Genomic DNA, 25,472 nt, shown 5'->3' on the forward strand with positions numbered 1-25,472 from the left:
TCTATCTATCTATCTATCTATCTATCTATCTATCTATCTATCTATCTATCTATCTATCTATCTATCTATCTATCTATCTTCTGAATGTAGACTAAGGCAGTGTTACCGAATGACCTTGTCAGAGGTCAGTAAAGTGGGACAGTTGTCAGTGGGATATTGTATGAACCCACACTGGCAGTGTGTTGAGTGGGAGAGTTCTGTCTATATTTTATAATAAACAGACACTTATTAAAAATTTCTGTTTCTTCTGCCAAATGTTTTAGCCAACTGGAGCACTGTTTGTGCAGATTGCTCCAGTCTTTTTATAGTGTTTAAGACATCAAAGATTGTTTGAATAATATTATGAACCCATAACGAGAGATCTGTCCTCTGTCAAATCTCAGAGTTATTAACAAAATCAGGAATGACATTTTAAGGTCTCCTTAGCTGGCTGTCATCATGACTCATATCTATTTATCTGTGTATTTCGATCATGATGTCAACTGTTTTCATGTTACTGTAGCATAACGTGTATATCCCGTTCAAATGTGCTTCTAATTTTCCAAATGTAATCCATTTGGAAGTAACAGTCTCTAATTCACATACAGTCTCCGAGGTCTAGAGGAATGTTTGAAAGTGAATTGCTTCATTAAGAACCTGTTGCATGTGTGCAGGTTTGCTGTTTTCATTAGCATGTAAACGTAATATTTTGAGGTGGTGTGTCACAGCTCTAAGCAACTGGCACACTTGCCTCTGTTGAACTTTTAGTATTTTAGTGTGTCATGGTTATTTTTATGTGGTTTTCACTCCATGCACACTGATAAGCCTGCAGTTGCCTCATGGCCAAATAAAAAGCTATGTAATTATATATAAAATATACAACAAAGCACAATTAATTAATTAAATAAACAGTATGCATTTTAGTATGTATAGGCCTACTTATATACATACATACATGGTCATATGTTCATCAAAGGGTACATAACATACACAGTTTCACCTAATCTCATGTTAATCTTGACTACCTATAGAGTAGTACTGCATCCTTCAAATATCCAAAAAGTCTTAAGTTTTATCATATTTATGAAAGAAATATACAGCTTTCCGATTATTTCCATAAAAAGCTGAGCTCCTGGACGGAGCTGTAATACTGATGTTTCGTGTTGTTTCCATTAACATAGATTCACTTATGTGCTGATATTCAACAAAATACAGAAATCTGATGCAATTGTACATACATGAATGGGGTATTTTATCACAGGGATGGCTCAATGTTTTAATAGCAAACGATGTGCAAATCCAACATTGACTTGGGCCTTGTTTATAAAAAATTCGTCACTTAAATGACCAAAACACGGTACACGGAACACGGTAAACTTTTCCTCACATCCAAAAATGCACTAATTTGGAGGCATTCTCTGACAAATCCTATGCAGCGATGCCAACGAATTTGAAGTGCGTTGAAGTGTGCGGTCTTGCTCTCCTCTGGTCAACGTGTGCGCAAGTACGCTTTTTTTCCGGGAGAAATGCTCATATAAGGAGTTCCGCTCTCATCTATGTCATTAGATCCACGATTGAAAAAAAACAACCGAAACTTGTACTAACCTGGAACTAAGATTTTCGGCAAAGAAATTCTCAGTCATTCTTCTAAATTATTTGGCCATGTTTAGCATGAGAATCCATCTCTTTAACACTGTGAACAACTATGAATACATGAAACACCATTGTACCCCCCCCCCCATTTAATTTAATATCTACCAACATTCTCATAACTTACCAACTGATACTCTGCAGTGAATGGGTGCTGTCAGAATGAGAGTCTAAACAGCTGATCAAAACAACACAATAATCCACAAATAGTCCATCTCACAACTTTGATCTTGTGAAGTGAAAAGCTGCATGTTTGTAAGTAACAAATCCATAATTAAGGCAATTTTAATGCTTCATATTTTAGCTAGAAGCACTCATTTAAAGTTACAAACATCTTGATGGATTTGTTTATTATAAAAACACAGCTTCTTAATAGTCATGTGGATTATTGTGATGTTTTTATCAGCTGTTTGGACTCTCATTCTGACGGCACCCATTCACTGCAGAGGATCCACTGGTAAAAAAAAGTGATGTAATGATACATTTCTCCAAATCTGTTTCAGTGAAGAAACTCATCTACAGTACATCTTGGATGACCTGATGGTGAGCAAAATTTGGGCAAATGCTCAGTTTCAGGTGAACTGTTTCTTTAAGGAAAGACATTCTTGGTTGTAAACTTTGCTAGCAAACAGTATGTCAAATTATATGTCACTGGAATACCTTTTTTTTCTCTCTGTCAATCAAAAAGCTGAACATCTGAAACATTCCCTATATGGATGAACTGATGTCATGGTGTGTGTGTGTTGAGCATGATTATGTGTGTAATCTTGTGCGGTTGGATGGACAGCAGTTTGTTTGTGTGTGTTTAACTTTAGTGTACTTCTGTGCTGCATGCTACACAATGCTTTCTATTCTCTCCCAAGATAGAGGACAGTCTTATGGTAGACTTGTCCTCTCCTTCTCCCTTTTGTCTCTCAATTCTTGGTTAAAATGGACCTTTGTGTCCAGTTGAGATCACATGTCACAATATTTGAACAGCTGCAGTGTGTGTTAGTGGGTGTGATGTGGATATTGTGTACAGTAGAACACTGCATGTACAACTTTACAGATGTAGTTTACCCCAACATATCTTATGTATTTGTTTTTTTGTTGTTGTTTTTTTGCTTTTAAGCCTTTTTATGTTTTATGTAAGACTGATAGGCTTATGTTTCTTTAGTTTATACATGATTTTAGCATGATTTTATAATCAAGTACGTTTCTATGCCTGCAATTATTTCTGCATGCTTCATTTGCTTTTTGAGCATTTGATGAATAAACTTTGACTTGAGTAATGGAAATTACAGTTACTGTATATTCTGACCAGTAAGGGGCCATCTACACAGAACATGTTTTTGTATTTCACTCTGCTTTTTTTTTGACATACAGCCATACTCCATACTCCACTGTACATTCACTCCCCACACTTACAATTCCAATTAGCCCGAGACTCGAACTCACAACCTTTGTGTTAGGAATGCAAATGTATAACCATTAGGCCATGACTTCACTCGATAGATAGATATATTTCTTTGTTACTCTTGCACTTTTTTTTTTTTTGCAGCGTCTCTATTGTGACTGCAAAAACGCATTCTGTGTGAACTGGCCCTAACAAAACTAAATGCCAGGAATAGTTTGCACAAATATTCTGTAATTATATACTCACCCTAATGTCAATACAAACCCATATTATTCCATGGACCACAAAAGGGGATTTTCTATAATATTCCAGCTGCTCTCTTCCTTTTTTTTTGTGCATTTTTTAAAAGTTGAACTTGATGGCAGCATCACTTAAAATTATGAAAAGCAACATAAAAGTAGACCATACACCTATATGTTCTTATTTCTGTGCGAACTATTTTTGAAAGTCTTTTGGAAACATTTGATAGATTCAGAAAATGATCAATATTTAAATCATAATTTCAGTATGCTCTTCACAAAAGGTACTTAATGTAATATTCAATCAAATATTGCACAGTTGGTTGTATCATTTAATTATTGTATTTATTTATTTTTATCCTAGACCTCCTCCTGCCTAAGAATTATATTCCATGAAAGAAAGATGAAAAATTCTCAATGCAAGAAAAAAGCTTTATGCAGTTTCTTAGCTGTCCACATTTGTAAGAGAATTTTCTTTTTTTCTTTTTTTTTTTTTTTCTTCTGTTGACTCATTTGTCTTGGAGGCTTGAGATCATTTTTTTTTAAACAGAGCATATTTAAATTGTTACATCAGTCTACTGAGATCAGGCAAAGAGGGCTCACCCAAATGTTGCAATGCAGTCCGGTTCTATTCATCAGAACTAAGAAGCTTAGAATTAGTAAAAATAAGCAAAATGGCTATGCAAAATATTGTATCATATTATATTAACCCTTTGATTTGTTTACAAGAAATGAGTGTTTGCAAGCTAGCTGTAACTTTCATATAGACTCCTTCACTTGACCATAAACTGTGATTAAGGGTCATTTTGTAACATTTGACAATTAAAATACCCCTTGTGTTGAAATGGAGTGACAGCGATTGACAGTGTACTATTTATGTAAGAGTGAGTCAACAGGAATGCTGTCTACTGGGAGGGTGGATGAGAGGGTGAGAGAGTCTCAACTCATTCAGCAGTGAATTGAAGTGCATTGTGACTGCTGTGAATGATCAAATACAGAACACATTCCCAAGAGGGACATTATTTAAGAAATGCCATTTGCATCAGAATACAGGCAAATATGTGTTTGTGCTTGCATAGGCATGACATAAATCATCATTTCGGTTGGCCACACAAAGTAAAGATCCATCCAATTATAGCATGTTTTCTGACAGAGCATAGTTAAAGTTAAAGTTTTGCATCGAAATAAAGTAATATGTTTTCTAAGTGAACCATTTGAGATCCTGTGCAATGTTGTGTATGTACAGTTGAAGGTGTCTAGTAAAACTAAATTAAATATATCATTTTAAGATAAAAAAACTGTATTGTAATTTGCATTATTTAATTACTCAAAAACCTGCTACTCAAAATCTGATAGTTCCATGAAATATTATAGCATTTAGTTGGTAGGTAGACTCTGTTTAGAAACAAAGTTACAGATTGATGGCTTGATTGACTGTAAGCCCTTGTGAGCCCAGATCTTAGCAGGAAAGTTCTGTCAATCTGACATTGATCTGCAACCATGATGCAACCGGCTTTAAATCAGTTCCTTTCCTCGCAGTCTTATAGACTGACACACCCTGATCAATACTTACCAGTCCTGCTTGTCGTGTAGCATGTGGTCTGAATGAAATGGCTCATTTGTTGTTACAGTTAACATAACAGAAGGACTCTGAGACTTTCGGTTTCAGTGTCACTATTAATACTCTCTGACTCTGACTTTGATGTAGGGCAGTCACTTATAAGTAATGACATTTGACCCATGCACAGTCCCTGGGAACCTGGAAATCTCCTCTAGATTACTTTAGGAACTGCTCTGTCCTAGAAAAATGTGGTTAAATGAGCTATCAAGTTATCAGCTTGAGGGCATTATAATGTCTGAGTAGAGAAAGTATTATTTCTTTGGCTGGCCCAAAAACATTTACAATGATGTTCGGTTTCAAGGAAGGGCTGTGTGTAGGAAGACATATCCATATATGGCAGATATACATCCTCAGACTGTAATGATGATCTGTTCCAAAGTCATGTCACAAGCAGGGCAGGTCTGTACTGTTACACTGAAACTGATTAGGAGATCTTTGTGCAGGTAAATTTTGACAAGACAAGACACTATACAGGCAAAACAATTATAATAATAATAATAATTGTTTTATCATGCCCTGGAAAATGTTTGGCTTTTCATAATGTGTTGCTTCAGACTAGTGGGGAAAACATTCAAAATGCACTTTTAAATGTTTATTATTTATTTATTTTTTGTATTTCTATCTGTTTGTGTCTGTGGATGTCAATTACAATATATCTTTAAAGTTAGTTTTATCAAAAAAAAAAATTATCATGCACTAGGCCAGAAATCTTCTTCAGACTATACAATTTTATTCCTATCTATATTCTGAAGGTTTTTATGGAGGGCTACATTCATATATAATTTGCCTTAATGGTTAATTTCTGATTAATGGTGTGATGAAAAAAGATATCCAAAATTCCCCCTTATAAAACCCCATAACTGTAATATGTCAGTAAAATTAATTTAAAAAATGGAACCTGGGTTTATCCAATGAATTAGATTTCAGCTCTGAAAATGTATTAGTGCATATTTAATTAGATAATGTCACATTTGCCTATTTAGACAAAAATGAAGAAAAAGCTTGACTTATTGGTCTGATCAACTCCCATATTTCTTGCAGTTACCTTCCGAACCCAAGTTTGGGAAACCCTACATTAGATACAATTATTTTAACCAGTCAATCTTGCGATTTTTTGTATATTTAAGGAGTCGGTTCCTCTCAAGTTCTCAGAGGTGAAACTGAATAACCAGCGGTGTAGCTCATCATATTAACATATGAACATAATCCATAAAACACATCCAAGACTTATTGTCTTCATTTTGAACAATATATCTCTTACTTTATATTCTGAAACCTAACAAAGGTCATTTTGTGAATTGTTTTTCAGTTTGTGTTATATTTCTTTAAAGTAACTTATTCTATTAGTCTATTATGCAATGATAATACTAAGTGTATTATATACAGTATGATGTTGGTAGATATTCTCATTGTCTCTCTGAAGTGCACTGTTCTGAGGCCTGACAGGTCCAGGTCTGTTGGTTTGTTATATGTATCTAGCCCCACACACCGCTCAATAAACTCGGAAATGGGAGCCGTGATGATGAGTGCGGTGAATTAAACATGCACCATCATGAGTCACGGACTGTTAAACATAATGCAGCCATTAATGTGAGAAAAGGCAGAGAAAGGCACTTAGACGCACACACAGAGATGTACTGCTTACTTCAAGAAGGACAAAAAGTGTACATTGCAGTCTGAGTATGCGCTAAATTGGGGCAAGTGCAAGGTCATCTTGACGGTGACCTTTTGAAGCAGGAGATTGAGTCTAATGAGGAGTGATGCATGGTGTGGAGGACAGAGAGAGAACAAAGAGCGTAAGCAGGTTCATTCAACCTATTGTGTTTTCTCAATGCGAGAGGCTTTCTTGTGGTTACTGTTACAATTGCTTATTCTTGGAGAAAGAAAACAAATATGTGTTTAATGTGTGCAGGTTTTATAGATTTGCATGGATGACATTGATTGATGTCTATTTTTTTTATTAATTGTCAATTTTCTTTGTTTAAAAGTGACTTTATTTGTGTTAATGATTATTATAAATTATATCCACTGTAATCTGAGTAATCTAATCTAACATATATCTGGTGATCCCTCAAAATAGTTACTCTAAGCTGCTCAAGAAACATTTGTTATTATTAATGTTAAAAAGGCAAGTGTTTATTTTAGGTGGATTTGAACGAATTAAATCGTTTTTCACCATTCTGAATCACATTTTACCTAATCTCTTTTGCGATTTCCTTAGTTGCATATATTTAAGGGAAAAAGTCCAATGTGGACTTTCAAAAGTTCAATGGACCTGCATACCAAGCACTATTTAATGAAGTTTACCATGTGAACACAAACTTAAGTCAACTTCAACAGCTTCATTTATTATGGTTTCTAGAATACTTGATTCTGATTGTCTGGTTTTGACAGACATATTTGTTTAATGACCATATAGTCCCAAGCATCTAAATGAATTAACGGTAACACTTTAGAATAAGGTTCCATTAGTTAATGTTAGTTAACTACTTTCGTTAACATGAACTAAGCAAGAACAATCCTTCTACAGCATTTATAAGTCTTAGTTCATGTTAATTTCAACATTTACTATTGCATTATTTAAATCAAAAGTTGTGCTTGTTAACATTAGTTAATGCACTGTGAATTACCATGAACTAACAATGAATAACTGTATTTTCATTAACTAACATTAACGAAGATGAATAAATACAGTAATAAATGTATTATTCATTGTTTGTTCATGTTTATTAATACATTAACTAACATTAACTAATGGAACCTTATTCTAAAGTGTTACCGAATTAACTAGTCTCTCTCTTGTGTCTATCTATGGTCTATTTTCACATTTTTCCAATATTCAAAAAAATGTCAACTCAAATAAATCACCCTTTGTGTCCATTTATGTATTTGTTTGGCTAGTACTCAAATAAATCAATTTTAAATCCTGACAGGGTGATCTGGATCTCGCACTGTATTTGGAATACAATATTTCCTTGCTGTTTCACAACCCTGGACCGATCACAACCCACAACGGTCCCAATGTGACTACTGTGCAGTCAAAAAGCCACTTCCTACAAACACACTCAAGCTTTTTCAAAACAAGTGTGAAGCAAACAGTTCCACAGTGTGTAATGTCTTTTTTTCTGTTTTCAGCAAGGCATTTAAATGACTTTAACAGCTCTGCTTTCTAACCGCAGTTCAGTTTTCCTGCCTGTAAAATTACCACAAATCTGTGGCTGTTTCTTATCTTGTAATTGCAGCACATTAACTTCATGTGCCTGTTTTTTGGGCATTTTATCCTGTGTAATGTTTCTTATCTTCTCTCAAACAGTGGCAATACACTTTTGGTGTTATCTTAGGCTAAAAAGGCAACATTTCTGTGTTAAAGAGCTCATTCAGATGGACTACAGGTATTTCTGTGTACAACTCCCGCTTACCATCATCTGATAAAGTAATAATCACTGATTTGTTGCAGGTACTTTGCAACAAGTCACACAGGAACAGATCATGGTATCAGTCTCAAACTGCTATACACACAAAAAAAAAAGATAGGCAAATCACTGGCTTCTTAATTGTTATTCTTTCAGTACCCATGCTGCACACAGATTACACAAACGATGACCAGACTTAAATCTCAGACTAAACCAGACATGAGACTCTGCACCTCAGTCTATTTTGAGTAGGCTATGTGGGTTTCACTTCCCAATCTAGTCAGTTCATCTTGACATACTGAAAGGGTGAATCTTGTCCAGCTAGGTTTTGCTTTGCAGGTTGAATTTATTTTAAATCATGACCAGTTTAAATTTTGCATTAAATTTCAAAATGATATCAAATTATAATTAATATATCAAATCATATATAATTGATTTTTGTAAATTTTTATTTATTTATATTTGTTATTAATGTATACATTTCTGGTTTATTTTTAGGATGATTAAGATTTGCATTTTTTCATGGCAATCAAGCACATTAATTCTCATTGCTGTATTGTATTTATATTTGTATAATTGTCACTGCATCTGTCCAGTTTCTGTAGTGATTTAAATAACCTCTCTTGGCAGGAGTGCCCGCTTAGAACAGTGGGTCAAGCTGCAGCACTTGGGAGGGTGCAGGAATGCCTGGCTGTCTTGTGTGTTATTTCTGTATCCTGGCAGCCTGCTGCCGGTACATTTCGTACACACAAGGCGCGCGCACACAGTCGAGTCACAGCTTAACCCCTGCCTTTCCTCAGATCGCCACACCCACCTTCTCAAGAAGCCCATTGTGCCTTTGCAGGGAGGATTTTCTTTGTAAACCAGTGACATTGAAGGGAGGAGGGGCCACCGCCTGCTTATCCTTTCCCTCTTGGTCATGTGACGCATTCCCCTTCCAGTATCTATGGCAACCAGCACTGGTCCAGCCTGTATCTTGCTGTTATGAGCAGGGGAGGAAGAGAGAAAGAAAAAGAGAGGAGAGAAAGCCCAAAATAAACACACTCTTCCCAGCAGCTGTCAGAGATCGCAGTAAGTGCCCTTCACTTGGCTTCTTTGCTTTGACTGTGTACTGCTTAGTGTGCATGCTGGTGAATAAATAAAAGGCATCCTTACTGGCTGCTTTGTTGTGATGGATGACATCATTACATATTAAATTAAATATGAGATTCTGCAGGCGCTGGTGTGGGATGCTAGTTAAACAGGGCTGCAAATATAGACGATTGTCAAAGGGACATTTGGATCCCTAGCTGGAATATTATGGGTGGATCCCTGCAACTGCGTTTTTATAACCTGGGATGAAGTCTCAGTGGGATGTGTGCTTCCCGTTAGCTTTTTAAGACTGCTCTCTGCCAGCACGGTTTCTTCGGTTGTGATGGAGGGACTGGGCCTTTTGTACACTGTTTAATTAGCAAACTGTGCCAAATAGCATCAAAATTCTGGGTCACCCTGTTCTGCTGTAGAGCATCCATATGTGGAACGTCCTTGTGGTGCTGGATGCATGGGGATGCAGTGTTGTTAAATTGCGGAGAAATCTAAATATAGTTATCGTTTGCGGCGTGAAGTATCAGCAGACTGTAGGAGAATCTGATTATTTGAAATCGTAAAACATAAGATATGAAGAATGAAACATAAGATATTATATTACATTTAGATACACAGGATACAGTGTAGGTACATAATCCAATAAAATCAGAAGGTATAACACAAGAAAATGAATGTTTGTGTGATCAATGCATGATTCAGTTAATTTTGCAAATGACTGTTAATCATATGTGTTTGACCTTACTGGATGTCATTTTTATAAAAACTAACTTATACTGAATTTTTTTTTTTTTATGGAATAATTTTTGCTAAATGTAGTTAAAGTTGAAAATAACTTCTACTAACTCAAGGTCAAAGCATGGAAATTATTTTAAATGACTAATAAGAAATAAATAGTTTGTGGTTCTGCTTTTAAATTTATGCTGATTCATTTATATTATTTTTAATCATTTGTATTTATTTACTAGTGAGTTTTACAACAACCAACTACTGGAGATAATTTAAATATTTTAAATATACTTAACAATATATCATAAAATAATAATTAATTTAAGAATGTTAATATTAAAATATCTTTGTTTTGTTATTAAAGAATGCAGACATTTTTGCATAAAATAATGTCGGACAGTCTATGTAATTTATACAAAAATACAATTGGTTTTATTATTGGGATGGGATATGATTGATAACAGTAGCCAGTAATGTTCTGTTGATTTCTGACTCCTCAGTAAATCACATAAAAGAGTAAGCTTTATATCTGTTGCATCTGTAAATCCTGCAGCAGCTGTTGGTCCATCTTTTCATCTTTAAAGAAAGAGCCTTTGTTTTTGGATGTGTTGTGCTTCTTTGTTTCACAGGAGCACAGGCATTTATTTTACTCTGAACTGTAGATTAAGTCATTTCATTGTGGAATGCTGTGATAATATTCTCTTCCGTAAATTATTTTCTTTGTGTAGTAAGACCAAACCGATGTAGAGCATCACCGAGTCACCAGATGAATTATGTTTCTAGTCTCAGAAGTCTAGCCTTGCTCGTACTTAATTTAGATTTTAGGTTGAAAGCCCTCAAATTATCCATCTACAAGCAATAATGACCTAATTAGTGCTGACAAAAGTATCACTATTACTAGTACTCATCCTTAGGGTTTGGGATTTTAGCAGACTTCATTTATTCCGTTTTGGGAACTAAATCTTCCCTGCATTTTTTGTGCTGTACATATGAGTGAAAACTTGCAAAATCGAATAGACTGATTGGATCAGAGACCGATATTTGTTTCGACTTGGGCCAGTAAGTAAGTAAGCAGTCCCCCAAAACAGCATCCAGGCAACCTATTTTGTACATACAAGCATCATTCTAGATGATAAAGATTTTGATCTAAATAAAAAATCTAGTTAAATCTGACTTTCTAAAACCTGGAGTGTAATGCATTTAGAGCAGAAGCACAGGGCTGTGCTGATTCTAAAGAATACTGCTTTCTTTCTAAATGACTTCACTACCAAAGAATGTGCTTTTCACATTAGTTAAGCTTTGAAATCTGCTATCTGGCATGCAGGATCTATGAGTGCTCTTTAAATCAATCTAGACATTCTAAAATTTAGTTGGGACAATATAAGTGTGATTGTAAATCTATTACTGTAGAGATAAAAACTGTGTTAATATGCAGCTGTATTGGAAAATGTGGGGCTTCAGATTTGTAAACAGGGCTTATAGATTATGGATATATTAAATGTAGCTATATACTGTATGCACACTTTTCAAAATGTTGGGGCAAGGTTTTTTTTTTTTTAAAGAAGTCTCTTATGCTCACCAAGGCTGCATTTACAGTATTTGATCAAAAATACAGTAAAACAGTAATATTCTGAAAAAAAAATATTTCAGTTTAAAATGAAAGTTTTCTATTTGTATGTATTATAAAATGGAATTTATTTATGTGATTATAAAAAATAACAAATAAAATCAGCAGTCATTAATTCGGGCTTCAGTGTCACGTGATCATTCAGAAATTATTCTAATATGCTGATTTGATATACATATTATTGTTATTATTAAATTCATTTTAAGTAGAAACCTTTTGTAACATTATAAATGTATTTAATTATTTTTTATCAATATAATGAGTCATTGATGTATACTAATTTCTAAAAAAGAAAATAGAGAAAAATAAGAAGAAATAAAGAAAATCACAATATGGCGCATACCCTTTTGGCTTACATATACATGCTTTGTTACAGATTAGTATGTTACTGATTTTCATGGCAACCTGAATCCATATACTCCACATCTTTCAAGGCATAATGGTAGATTTAAAGTGTAATTTAAAATATAAATTATTTTAAAAAAGTGACACTCTGTGTCACGGAGCAACCCCGTGCAATCAATGTACTTTTTAAAGTGGGTGTTCAGTGAGTTTTGGTGTTTAGCCGATAGAATTATAAAAATTCAACACTGAAAGAGAGGAACAGTTTTCCATTTAAAGTTGTATATCACATACTCAGAAACACCTCAAACAGTTGTACATCAACAGATAAGTGAGTATATTTATAATGCTATCTTTGTATTTGTCCTTTGAGTCGTGTTCAAGAGCGTTCACCATGCCCTCCCTTCACCTTATTAGGAGGCATATTACATAATTTCTTTTTTTTTTCAGATTTAGATTGCTTATTTCAGAGCAAAACATGTTTGTAGTTCACAACATTTGTTTTCTTCAGTTGCTTCCTGTGAGCTATGATTTCCCAAACGTCTTCCCAGTCTTTTCTATCATCTGACATTATTTGGTTTTGTGAAGAAAAAAAAAAGTTGTCTTTTTTTTTTTTTTTTGATTTCCAAATCTTTGCTTGAAGTCTTTCAATACAATGAATCCAACTTGCTTTAAGTCTGTCAGAAAGATAAATACAACTTGTATAAGATGTCCTCGCCTTTTCTGGGCCTGTATTTGGTTTAGAAAACTATAAAGGGATGATCAAGGAACCAAGACACTTTCATTTTCCCAGACCAGTTTGGATGAAGGGACACTGGATTTTCTCAACCAGTTGGCTTTTATAACTCCATAAGACTGGGCAGAATCACAGAGGTCCTAGTGGTTGATTGTAACCACTGCTTTTTAAATTCCCACAGACAACACAGGCTGCTCCCTGTCCGGACAGAGCATGCTTTACTGAATGACACATTATACTGTTGAAGTAGGGTATCTATTCATTTAGCATTGATTTAGATAACATTATATTCCTAAAAACACACTGAACAACTTTCTTTCAGGCTGTTGACAGATTTATGAAGTGATAAAATAAGATAGGCCTATTAAAAATGTGCTCTGTAAAACCTTTAACTCTAATAAGTCAACATAATGAAACACTAGGGTTAGGGTATGCAAAATGCACACTTAAATATACTAAATAATTGCACATTTAAATATGCCATTTCAGAACACTTGAAATGAAAAAAAAAATGCCTTAATATACTTTGAATTAGTCATCTAGGGAAGTATGGTGACGGTTAAATTTGCCTAAGGTGGAAAAAAATTAAATAAATGGAAAAGGTTGCAACCTCTTGAATAACTAAACAGATTACAAATATTTTGTAGTCCAAAATCATTTTTAAACCTGTGAACGACCTTGCCTGGTGACGTTATTTAGAAAGCCAATCAGATTAAACTGTGGTAATGTACCGCCCATTGCTACCAAAAGTAGGGGAGTAAAGGCAACTACTGTTCTTTCTTAACCGCCCTGCTCTTACATTGAAATGCAGAGGAATAAATTCAACAAAAACGGAAAGTTTTACTTTATTGTCTTGTGGACTATTCTCATCTGATACGTGACTGTTTGCTCGTAAGAGAAATATTAACGTTGGATTTGGTTTAGTCCCCCCTCTGTTGCTCCATAGTGTGGAATCCTCCGTCCTTCTCGCATTAGCGCCTTTCTGCTGCTGCAGTATGAACGGACTGATCTAGTACACGCGGATTTCGGTTAAAATGTTTTCCGCTGGTTTGGGATTTTGGGAACGACTTCAAGACGGACACGTGTAATAATAAATAATGTCATTGATTTAAGATTAGCTCCGGGGAAGTGAACAAGCAAAGCGTGCCCTTCTTTATTAATGGACCCATGAAATAAGGTAAGCACCGACTGCGGTGATTGTTGTTCAGAAACGGATAGTTTGCTGACTGGTGCTGAAGTCCGACTCAGCGAACCGGTTCTTCTGAACAGTTCGTTTTAAAGAACGGGCTCAGAAATGTATGGCTGTCGATTACGTTTTATTAATAGGTGTGTTTATTGTAATCATGTGTCCCAGTTAAGCCATGATTCAGCTCATAACAACAAAGTGATTTAGAACCTAAAAACATATTTTGCTCTTGCATTAAACTAAATTCATATTTTTCTATGGCAAAAAAAATGTTTTTGCACGTTTTAATTAACATTTATTCACTAAAAGCAACTGTTTCTTATATATGAGGACAAAATATGTTCCGATGACGTTTTATTAACGTTTCTCCGATTCAGCTGTTATAGTAATTTCGTCCCATCTGTCAAATCCTCGGTTCACCCACATGCTCATAGCATCAGACCAGTAACCAGTTGTCGGGTCGTTACTAATGGGGCACGTTTGAAATGAACTCTTCTCGGTTCATTGATTCAGTGAGTTGTTGACTGGTCCAATTCAGTCCGATTCGTGAGCGAATCCTTCAGACCGGTTTTGTAGTGGTTCGACGGATTCATTTAAAAGATCCGACCCAAAATAACTGACAAACTTCGCTATCGCTCACAAACAGATCGCAAACATCGCGTACGTTTCTTATGCTTTGTCAAACTCTTTTACGGAGATAAATAGCTAAATCTTCTGACACACTGACCAACATTAAGATGCAAAAACCTGTGGTGATTTATTAAGCTTCAACGGCTGATAAGCGTTTCGTTTTAGAACTAGGTTTGAAATTACTCGCATAACGCACACATTCCTGCGAACAGCAACGAAACGCCTGTTTGTTTACATTTTTATGATAACGTTCATATTGACGTAATACACCCATAAATACAAATGCTTTCTTAATTTTAACGTTACTCGCCTTCATGTTGTTGCAAATGTATGTATACATATTTATTCCTCATTTGGAACATAAAAAAATACAGCCTGATTCACCATTCACATCCATTGCATCTTTTCCATAAAGATGAACGTCATTATGTCTGGCATACCTTGTTAACAGAAGAACGTATGGCTTGAATCAACATGATGCGAGTGAGTCAATGGGGGATGTACAGTTTTCTGAGAACTATATTTCTTTAATAAGTAATTAGTCATCTGTTTGTGTACGCGGAACTATTTCAGTGCACATTAACTCATCTGTATGTGTCACCAAATAATATGAAAAGCAACAAATGCTGGTTTATTGCTTGTGCAAGTTGGACATTTATTTCTCCCTACCAAACAGATATACAAAAACAACAAACGATGGTTTACTGCTTGTGAAATTTGAAATATGATATTTATTTAGTCAGTTATACGTTTTAGACTTCTGCATTCCATGCAGGATTCCTCTGGTCCTTACGTCCTTGATGAACTAACCCGTTAGTGAAGGTTACGGTTGCATCATTGCCTGTGTTTCTGATAATCTTCTCATGCTGTGATGTTCGCGACCGTGTCTAATAAAAAAATAATGCAAAACTGTAAATCTGACCTCTGTCTGACCTCTATTTCCATTTTGGGGCCTTTTTCCATACCAGGAAGACCCTCTATGTAGCAAATTTGTTTTTTAGTGATTTGATCTTTGATGTTTAACAAAGACTCAGATTGCAGGCATGCTGTTTATGTGCAAGTAATAAAGAAGTTAGTTATTTTGAATGATTTACTATTTCAGTACAACTTGTCTTATCGTAACATTATAATTGCTTAATGTTATTGAGAAGATCATAATGTTGCAGATATTATCCTGAAGGATCCTTTTTGTGCCATAAACCATCCTTGTTTCTTTGTTCCTATCAGGTCAGTGAAAAACCAGAGCGAGGAAGACTCGTTTTGCTGACTCAGCTCAAGCAAGTTGATTATTTTGGCATGTACGCCAGGCTTAGATTAGATTAGATGTTTGACTTTCTAACAACAGCTATCAGTGGGAGAGAGAGAGAGAGAGAGGCGGCTTGTTTTTTTGTGGGGTAGATCTATTCAACTGTGACAGGTTAACTGAAAGTTAAGTGACATTTACCAGTAAAAAGACCCAATAGTTTTCAGTTTTGGAGGTCCAGCGTGACTTATTTAAAATGGAGCTCTCCTTTGCAAGCTCGCAGACCGTGGAAGATCATTCTGTGGGCACTGAGCTGGCCTTAAAAGGAGATGTCTGCAACTTTTGGCTATATTGTTTAGGCAGCGGACCTGCAGGGATTTATTGCCAACATTTTTGATTTTCAAACAGTGCACCGGCTTTGCCAGAGGTTTTAACAGAAATGTCACGAAAAGTGGAAGTAAAGTGATTGGTTTATTCCAGGGAAAGCACACGTCCTCGTGAATGTAGAGACAGTGCAAGTAAGTTCTGTTTATGTCTGTTCATGTCTTATATTTGAATGTTTTCTATTCATTTGAATTGTCTTTAATTAATTTAGAAAGTGGTTTTATTGGTTAATTTATGAAGGTGATTAAGAAAGATTTTATCAATTATGTTTTTTTTTATTAGGGGTGCTCCGATCACGGTCCACTTCATTTACAGCGTTTTTTGGCGCATCTTCTCAGTTAACAATGGCTCTGTGTAGTAACAGCTGCTCAATGTGAAATCATGCACCTGATGGAATTAACCGCTGATTAGAGAACCGGCTTTACTGACGAGATGCGCATTAACGATCGGCCGATCGTGATCGGAGCACCCCTATTTTTTATTATTATTGATCGATAGAAACTGCTAGTCAAGCGAAAATTATTTACCATTTGTCAGCTATAAAAATAATCTGAATCATTTTGGTGCTAAAGAAGCAACATCTTTTGCTCTTGATGTACAGTGTGCTTAAATACTTTTTTTCTTCAATATTGCCAGTTGTTTACAAAGTTGTGAATTTGGTATGGTTATATACAGAATTTGGGATGTAGAGTTGATCATGCATATTTTCTTCTGTTTCTTTCTTGTTAACTTCATTTCATCTATGTGCTATCATAGATAGCTTAGTGCAGCTCTTATCGCTTTTAATGGATGCAAATAATGTGCTCATGCTTTTTTTTTTAACTCATGTAAATCTGGATCACGTAGCACATGGCCTAATGTGTTGTTATAGATTTTTTTTATGCATATGGGTGTGTCTTCAGTCTGAATTGTCTTCAGATTGGCAGGGGACTCTTGGACCTCTAATGAAGAGAACAGTCTATGCAGCACCTTATTTAATAACATTTGTTTTAAATTAGGAGAATTTTTCAAGCACTTCCTCTAGCTCACTGCTCAACAATGTGTCTGTTGACTTTTGAACATCACTGGAATCTGAGTCACGTAATGTGCCAGAGACGTTAGTCCGGCATGTTTTCCTGTGAGCGTTTGAGATCAGTTTGAAAATGTTTGCCTGCAAACTGTTGGAATAATGGGAAACATGGAAGCATTTTGCTTTATGAGCTAATGCTTGTGTTGTTATGAGCAAAAGCCTGTGAGAAATAGATAAAAAAAAGTGAAGTAGTTCCTACTGAAATGTCAGATTTATTTGAAAAGGATGTTTGTTCAGGAATGAGGAATGTGTGCTTGTTTTTCAAAAGTCCTCTGAAGCAATGATAATCAATCAGTGTCACCGAAATCACCTGTCACTTTTTTTTTTAAGCTTTTTTTTATCCAGGCCAGCTCCACATAGCAATTATTCTCAACCAGTGGCTTGAGTTTAGACTAAACTCTGTCTGTCCAATCATTCTTATTACACTGCTACTATAACCTTGACTCTGTGTTCAATGACATCATTTGATTATGCTGTACTGCAGTGCTTCACAAACCTGTCTCCCTAATCAGACACACCCAATTTAGTTCTTACAGTCTCTCTACTAGCGAGCTAATGAGTGGAATCAGGTGTGTTAGATAAGGGAGACATACAAAGGCCCCGTCCACACGGGGACGCGTTTCTGTGAATACGCACACATTTTTATTGGATAGGCGTTTCGTCCACATGGATCCGGCGTTTTCGCAAGGTGAAACCGCTATTTTTTTTAAACCGGGTCCCAGAGTGGATAAATTTGAAAACGTCGTCTTTGCGTTTTCGTCTGGATGGCTAATCCGTATATTTTCTGAAACGATGACGTCATCAGCCCACGTCCCCCCCCCCCCCCCCCAGTCAGACACCTCTACGTCACGTAACAGCAACAAAAACAAGAACAAACACTGAACGATTGTCTTTTTATTAACTAACATTAACACTGATTAATAAATGTATTGTTCCATGTTCGTTTGTGTACCACGCGTAAGGTTTATGAGCATAGTGCAAGTCTTCTTCTCTGTTTTTAGTGTATCTCTGTGGCAGAATTACAGCGGCACATACTGGTCTGGCATGTATACTACATCATTTTGCGGTTTCGTTTGGACGCGGATATTTCTTGAGACGAGGAAAAAAAAGATCGGATTGGGGTAAGCTCCGTCTCTGTGTGGACGGGGCCAAAAAGTGCAGGGCAGTGGGGCCTGCAGGACAGGTTTGGGAATCACTGCTGTACTGCATTAAGATCAGGTGGTGAAGTGTGTTTGATGATACTGTCAAATAGCAGATGATAATTAACTCCTTAACTCTGAGACCTGTATAGAATCCAATGAGATCAGGGATTCCATTCTAGATTGGATGTCTAATGCTGTTATCATAAGTTTGGGAAAGACGATTTAATGCATATATGCACACACAGCATATTTCAGACAAGACATTAGCTGTTCATTAGCTTCATGCTGCTCATTGTCTATATACACTGCATTAGGTTTCAGTGGGTTCCCAAATGCTAACATTAGAATAAATGTCCTTGTTTACCACCTCAGCATCCAATTTTACTTGTCCCAATGTCCTTTTGCTGACTTATAGTTCCCTAACTAGCTTGCCGTTTGTCTTTTAAATGGATAGTACTTACTCAGAATCATGACATTGACATTCAAAACCCATATGACTTTTACTTTTGTGGAACCTATAAAGTTATCTATATCCAACTTGCTCTTTTTTTGTATAAACCTGTTTCCACCATGGAATAAAAAATAACGGCGACTTTTATCTTAAAATTTTGACTTTTTTTCTTTCAAAAAAAATAATAATAATAATAATTATGAAATATAAACTTGCCATTGTGAGGAAAACATTGTTAGAATTTTGAGAGAAAAAGTTGCAGTTGCCTTTTTATTTTAATTCCATGGCAGAAACAAAACCATAATCGCGAGATGTACACTCAACTCAGATATCTGAGAAAGTCAGAATTGGGAGAAACTCTCAATTATGAATTCATAACTTGCAATTGAGTAATTGTCCAGTAGCAATAATTTGGATCCGTGTGGCATTTAAAGTGACAGCAGGCCATGTTTTATTTTACATTTGATTATACATTTTCTTTTACATAATTTTTTTTTTATGAAAACTGCAATAAATACAAAATTAGAGCCAAACTGAAATGAGACAATAAAGCACAGTCTGTTTTATTTGTATCTTTTCTATTGAATTTTTCTTTAGTTTATTAATTGTGAGGACTTTTCGTTTGTTTGTTTGAAATTCCGCTGGTAGATGTCATAGCAATCTTATTTACTGGAAATAAATATCTTTGCATAATTCACTTAATCAATAATTGGTCATATGGCCCCCTCAAAATCGTGTTAAATAATCGTCATTACAATATTGACCAAAATAGTTATGATTTTTTCCATAATTCAAGCAGCCCTAATTATATATAATATATATATATAATAATATATATAATTATTTAGCTTCTATACTGTTCTGTACTGCAAAAAAAAAAAAAAAGAAAGAAGATCAAACAGGTTACAAAATGTCATTAGGGTGAGAAAAACAATGACAAAAGTAACATTTTTGGATGAACTAACCTCTGAAGGTTGACCGTTTTTAAAGTTCCCTGTGACCCTGTTTTGCCCTTATCTCAGAAACTGAGAAGAAAAACTTTTCCTGACAGTGTCACGACTGATTGGTCAATCTATTTCCCAGCATTCCTGCGTGTCTCACTCAAATAAGATGTTATAGTGCCAGGGTGCTACCACACTCTGCCCACATTCACTTCTTAGCGACTGGCGAAGGATTCTTCCTTCCTCTCTCTGCCGCCTCCTCATCTACACCTCCTAAGCAACCGTCTCCACACATGCTGTTTATTTGGAAGAATCTAGAGAGACACAATGGTGATTTCCTACAGGACCCAGTGATGCAGACATCGTTCTGTTGGCTTTGGCTAAAGGCTTTGCTTTCTTTGCCACTATTTTTGCCATGCGTGTTGGAGGAGTTTATTTTCATTTGCTGGATTTATTGAGCTTAATTGAATAATGTTATCCATATGTGTACGTTTGTAGTTTTTTTTTTGCCAAAACCAGTCACTCTTATTGATATAGAACACTCTTAAAAATAGAGGTCCTTCACGATGCCATTGAAGAAAGTTTTTGTCTAAATGGTTCCATAAAGAACCTTTAACATCTGAAGAACCTTTCTTTTTTTTCACAATAGGTTCCTTGTTGTGAAAGAATGTTCTTCAGAATATAAAAAGGTAAGAAAGAGATGATTCTTTAAAGAACCTTTGACTGAATGGTTCTTTGTGGAACCAAAAATAGTTGTTTTATGGCATCGCTGTGAAGAACCTTTTAAGGCACCTTTATTTTAAAAGTGTATTTTAACTGGAACTGATGTCCTGAATTCACATTAGGGAGCCGTGGAAATTCATAAAGATCCATATTTGCAGCTTCATTTCAGTAAAAGTATTTTTGGACTGAAGTTTTAGCTGTCTAAATTACTTTGTTTTCATAGTTCCTAGCTCTTTTTACCAAACAATTATCATACCTTTAAGCACCCATAATTCTGCTTTAATGTTATGCCAGATTAAATGTATACTTCAGATACTTCAGAAGTATCTTATCTCAAAAGGGTGTATTTATTTATTTATTTTTCTTTGACTGAATCTTCATCCTTTGGGTGATGAGCAACATTCCTGTTTGACGTCACGTGTGTTGTTTGTATTTCGGCTTTTTGTTATTAAGAGTGCTTTTTGGGATCATAGTAATGAGCCAGTCTTCCTTTTAAAATCAGTTTACATTATTTTTGCAGCTGTCCTCTCGTTGACTCCACAAAAGAAGATTTTATTTCACCCGTCACCTATAGTTTGCACAATTGCTGTCAGATTGTAATGTAATTCAGTATGTGTCTATTTTCCTTTCTAATGAAAGTCCATTGAAGTGCTTAGCATCTGTCTGAGAGTTTTGGGTTACAGGCCTATTGAAGATCATTTTGTATTCCATTCACACACTTGGAGTCCACACTTTTCCTCTGCTTGGTTGGCACAGGCCCCTGACTTCAGGCCAGTTTTGCATTTTTCCTCCCTTACAATGTTTGAGGTTAGGATTTGAACCATGGAGGTTGGTCCTCAACCAGTACTTCAGGAGAAATCTATCCTCTGCCTCTTGGCGTAGTTAAAGGTGGCGAGAGATCACAGATGTTGGAGAAACATGCACATCGAAGTATGAAAGGTATAAGACCGCATAAGTTTGGCCAAAAAAATAAAAGTTCTCAATAGTTGCTCATAAGCTCCTCATATTTATTTTTCATGTTGTTATTTTCTGGAAATGAATAACAACTGTTGCACTAGTAATAGTCTACATATTAGGCTCAAGATAGAATTTGCTAACTGAATTGAGGAACATATTTGATGAATGGATTTAACCATGATTTGTTAAAAAAAATAAAAAAGCAGAGAGTACTACAGTACATACTTATTGGTAGGCAAAGAATAAACAAATATGCAAGCAATGGGAGTAATTTCGGCATTTGGAATTCATTTGAAGTTTTCGGCAGCTTTCTGCCTGTAAGATTGCTGAAGATTAGCTGTCAAACCAGTACGACAGTTCTTTCTAATGGACTCCTGTCCTGCTTTTCTGTTTGAAGTAGTTGGGTACACATTGAGCTGTGTGTTATCAAGGTGTTAATCACAGGTACGTCAGGATGCATTCATGTCCTGTTGGAATTACAAGAATTATTATGCATACTAGCATAAGTGTATACTTTGAGATTAGTAGTACTCAGTGCTATTTACCCCCTTTGAAATTATTTATGTCTCTCCTAGTGCCAACAGCTAAATTGATGTGTGGAAATCTTTGTTGGAAATGACAGAGAGAGAAAAAAAAATCTCTGTATTATCTTGCAAAATTTTAAATGTGTGCTAAGTTACACCGGCAATAAAAATGTTATCAATGAAATGTCTGCTGTTTTGTCGTTGTTTTTTCTCACGTAGCTTTGCTGTGGTCAAGTGAGAGAAATCATTTTCATAGTTTCTAATTCGTAAGTCTGGAAACTAGTTATGTTAATTCTTATGAGATGAACGCGGCAAAAGAACGAAAGTAAATAATAATAAAAGCGGATCATTTTGATGTTGTAATGTTTTCGGGTATATTTATTTGGGACTATTTGTTTAAATAAAAGTACATGAAGTTTGATTGGTAAAGTTCTTCCCTTTTGTATTACCTTTAAGTCGTTGGTTAAAGTAATAATTATATTTAAAAGTAGTTAATTTTAAATATACTTAACTTAATATTCTTAAATATCATGTTATATCTTTATTTATATTTGATCTTTTTGAGAGTTTGATGACTTCAGTCGCTGTTCATTGTTAATACCATAACAATAATGTTGCACAATAAAAATGTTGCACAAAAGAAAGTCACATGGGTTAAATCCAAATGAGTAAATGATGACAATTTTCAATTTTGAGTGCACTGTTCCTTTAAGTAGTCTTGGGTTCTCGCCATACAATCAGTAATTTACCCCTGTCATTGGTTTGGATGATCTCATATCAGGGTCACCGCTGTCTGGCGCTGTGTGTGCTGTCTTTGATTAACGCAGGTAAAGCTAAAGCTTTGGCAGGTCTAGGTCAGCGTCAGTCACAGCCCTGCTGTCTGGAGGCTTGTTTACTTTGCGAGTCTGAGTTAACCCCACCCACAGCGCGTGGAATTAGATCAGCATGCCGTACCCACCGGATTACAGTCTTGTCTCTTTCTGAGACCAGGCAACTGTGCACAGTCACGTACAGTAACAACCACGTCTGTTTACTTTGCTGTAGTGGGGGATAATATGTAAGATGACACGCGGTTGTTTCCACAGCCAGTTTCAGTCTGTAAGGTGTGTCTGGTGTAATTTACATTTCTAATGAAACCTAACAGAGTAAACATGTTTTATTGCAATGACATTGCAGAGTTAAAGAGTCTCAAACAGAAATTGTTGCCCTTTCTGCATTAAACAAATGTTTTCCATTTGGGCGTCTGGATTTCATGAATAAAATTCTTAAGTAATGATGAACAACACTGAATCATCAATTTCTAAGTTTTACTAGGGCATGAAAAGTCTTTGCACCTGGCTGAGCATGCCCAAAACATCATGTGATGTTACTGTTAGAGTTTTAGATGATATGATATAAGATTTTGGATATCATGCTTCTTTTCAAAAAGTTGGCATACTAAAATAACTACTGGAGCAGGAATTTCAGCATCTCTAAACTAGTGCCCTATGAAATCCATTGTATATTTTCCTAAATTCCATTTTATGTAATTTTTTTTCCAAATTCAGTTTTTACCGTTTACATTTTTCTGGATTCAGTTTTTTTTTTCCTTTTTAATAGTTCAATTAAATTTAATTAATCAAAAAGCATGTCTAATTAATTAAAATCATGAAACTTATACATTTTCACATCAATTTATTACTAATTTAACAAAAATCACATGTTTAGGGCCCTATTAAATTAATTTTTTTTCTCACCATATTTTTTGTTGTTACCAATTTCTGTGTTTTAGCATGTCTAATTATTTGAATGCATAAAACAACTTACTTTATTTTTTTATTTTTATTTTTTAACAAGTAGCCTTACTAAAATTATTCACCCTCCAGAAATTCAGTGTTGTGTGTGAAAATTTTTCTGGGTACAAAATGAAGATATAAAACAGTCATTTCATTTATCTTTTAATTGAAAATTAAGCAAACTTTATTTTTTGGCAAACAAGGGGATTTACTATTAAAATGTAAACATGGAAGAAATGTTGTGTAATTATTCTTTGTTTAATTTTAGTAGTAGTAGTAGTGGTAGGATATGTCCATTCAACTGGAAAATAGTAATAGGCACAATGTCTTCAAATCAAGCCAGACTTTTATTTTGACGGTTTGCCGTGAATACTTTTACAGTTGTGTGTATTTGATGTGACGTTAGTTTTACTCAAATTAAACGGTCTAATGCTCATTAAGTGACTATCAGAGCAGTTCTGGAGATGTTGTTCACATCTTTACGTTCACATAGTCAGACGACAGATGCTGAAATCACCGCGAGCGTCACGCACACTTACTGTGTGTAGTAAATGAAACCGCTCATCACAGATTAGAATGTGCGGAATAAATTTTCAAATTGACTTTTGTGGCTTAATATGTAAAGATACTAGTCCATATCGCGATTTGTGTAATGTGTAATGACCTACTTTTAATTCATTCAAAATTAACAAATTCCGTGACATTTCGTGTTAAACTGTGCATTCTAACAATCTGCACAAGTTGAGCAATTATTGCTACTTAATTGTAATGTGATGTGTATGTGAGTGTGTGTGGTAATCAGTAATCAAGTTTTTCTGTTGTTTTTTTTGCAAAATTGTTGCCAAAATGCACAATTGTTGGTATTTGTTCTATATTGAGGTCTATTGTTGGATGCACTCTCTGTGGATCAACTGTACAAGTTTCCAGCTTTTGCTGGGTTAATTAGAGTAAGATGCTTAAAGTATTTGAACAAGCTAACACTTCAAGCAAATCTTTTGTTGGATAGAATTCAAACAATGTTTTTTTGAATGAATCCTTGTGGTTTTGATTATTGGTGTAATTTTGTTTGCCAACATCTGTTATCAACCACACATTTCTATTTATGGAAAGCCATGCAAATATGAGCATGTCTAGAGAAGTCCAGGAAGCCAGACATTTGAATGAAGAGTTAGGCTACATAAGGGCATAAGTGACTGCACTTTTGTTGTTGCTTCATGAAAACTATATAAAAATAATTAAAAAGGAGTAACCAGTTAGAATTCCATTATAAAAAATATATATTGTCAGTTATCAACTTTTTCAATGTGTCTCCGTTGCATCATGCAATTTTGAGAGCAATGTAATAAAATTACTTATTTTATAGGACTCTTAGATACTGTGATTCACAGAGTAGACGTGATATTTCAGATGACTCACAAATAACTGGGTCATAATGTTCATATTTTTGTCTCATAAAATATCAGCACTCCAGACAACCATCTTAGAATTTTTCAGTTCAGTCTCAGGAAAAAGCATCGGTTTTCTTGGCACAGCAGAGAAAAAAAAAAAAACCTTTAATCCTGTTCTTGGAATGGAAATTGGAAAATGATAAACTATGGAAAGCTGATTGATGAGAAAACAAATCCATGTGCT

General features: G+C 35.2%; 1 protein-coding gene across 29 annotated transcripts in view; it reads left to right on the top strand.

The window, feature by feature from the left end:
• LOC127933893 (protein-methionine sulfoxide oxidase mical3a) overlaps window positions 1-25,472 on the top strand; it is an 84,675-nt gene that overhangs the window by 7,548 nt on the left and 51,655 nt on the right. For 7 of the 29 annotated variants that reach the window (XM_052530968.1, XM_052530973.1, XM_052530972.1 and 4 more), the window contains exon 1: window positions 13,597-13,992. The exons of 1 other annotated variant lie outside the window; for it this stretch is intronic. The gene's annotated coding sequence lies outside the window, so the exon portion shown is untranslated. Of the gene's footprint in view, window positions 1-9,142; window positions 9,370-13,595; window positions 13,993-25,472 lie in introns of those variants that run through there. 21 more of the 29 variants (XM_052530979.1, XM_052530980.1, XM_052530981.1 and 18 more) reach the window with 8 other exon arrangements.

Source organism: Carassius gibelio, chromosome A18 (genome assembly GCF_023724105.1).
Source record: "Carassius gibelio isolate Cgi1373 ecotype wild population from Czech Republic chromosome A18, carGib1.2-hapl.c, whole genome shotgun sequence".
In the NCBI taxonomy this organism is placed as follows: Eukaryota; Metazoa; Chordata; class Actinopteri; order Cypriniformes; family Cyprinidae; genus Carassius; species Carassius gibelio.